Below are 1,197 nucleotides of genomic sequence, written 5' to 3'. Positions count from 1 at the left end.
GCACTTGTCAGCCAGTTAGACTTCACAGATGTTATAGCTGGAAAAAGCTTTTCTCTTCTCTCTTTTTTTTGGGATGGGGGGGTTTGCATTTTGCCAGCTGTTCATGTTTCTAACAACGTTACACACTGCAAACACTGACAGCTCAGGAGTAACTAAGTACTGTGGTATGTTCTAAAGAGTTCAGGTGTGATTTTTTTATTAACAGCTCCAAAAATCATTGTATGACACTTTGTTTTTTAGCAAACAGAAAAAAACCAAACCCAACCAAAACCCATATAACATACTGACCTCCAGAAGCAATAAAGGGACAGTGGGAGCTAGAAGAGCTCAGGTGCTTGGATTATGAAGCATATTCTTGCTTTTCAAAGGTGACTTTTTCCTTTCCCCCCAAGAAGGGAAATGCTGATCCCTGCACACCTCTGGTCTCCATTGGTTCTTCATTGCTCAGATCACACTTCAATTCCATATCCCTTCTTCAGCTTCTTTCAGAGAGCAGCATGATACTTTAGTCCAGAAATTCTCCTTGAATTGGAACATCCAGTTTGCAACACTAAAGCCATGTTGACACCTTGACTGCATAGAAATGGGCATGACTACTTATTTTTTTATAACTGCCAAAAATCTCTTTGGCTTCACTGGCAATAAAAGCTCTTCTTTGGGGCTGACCCAGGAAAGCAAAGATCACCTGGAGTTTCTGGTTCAGGACCTGCTGCCTTTGCCTTTCCCATCACTCCACCAATACACCTTCATCCAAACTCTTCTTGTGCAGAAAAGGAGGTGGGTGCTACTTGTTCCTAAGCTTGAAGGTTTTCTCCCTTGATCTGTAAATAAGATCCTTGGCATCCTGATCTGGTGGAAGTCTACGTGGAATGGGGGTTTTGTCGTCGTCGTTGCCAGTGGGTATATTATTAAACCAAGAGATAAGTTTTAAGATGACTCTGTCATTTTTGTAAAATCTGTGTTTACTGCACAGGCTTCCCAAACTTCCCTTCAAACCATTTTTTTCTAATTAATTTGACCAATTCATTAATTGAATGTTTCTCCTTTTATCAGGTATTCTGTTTCCAGGCCTTTGTTTTGTACTGGTCTTAAGTTTGATGCAAGGGGTCTTCTTTTTACAGAAAGAGCTGTATTCTGCTGTTAAATAAATAACTGTGCTGTAACCTTTAGAGACAATATAGAATGTCTGTTCTGCTA

This window comes from Chaetura pelagica, unplaced genomic scaffold (genome assembly GCF_000747805.2).
Source record: "Chaetura pelagica isolate M959 unplaced genomic scaffold, ChaPel_1.0 scaffold463, whole genome shotgun sequence".
NCBI lineage: Eukaryota > Metazoa > Chordata > Aves > Apodiformes > Apodidae > Chaetura > Chaetura pelagica.
The sequence above is the reverse complement of the archived record's forward strand: the minus strand, read 5'-3'. Positions refer to the sequence as shown.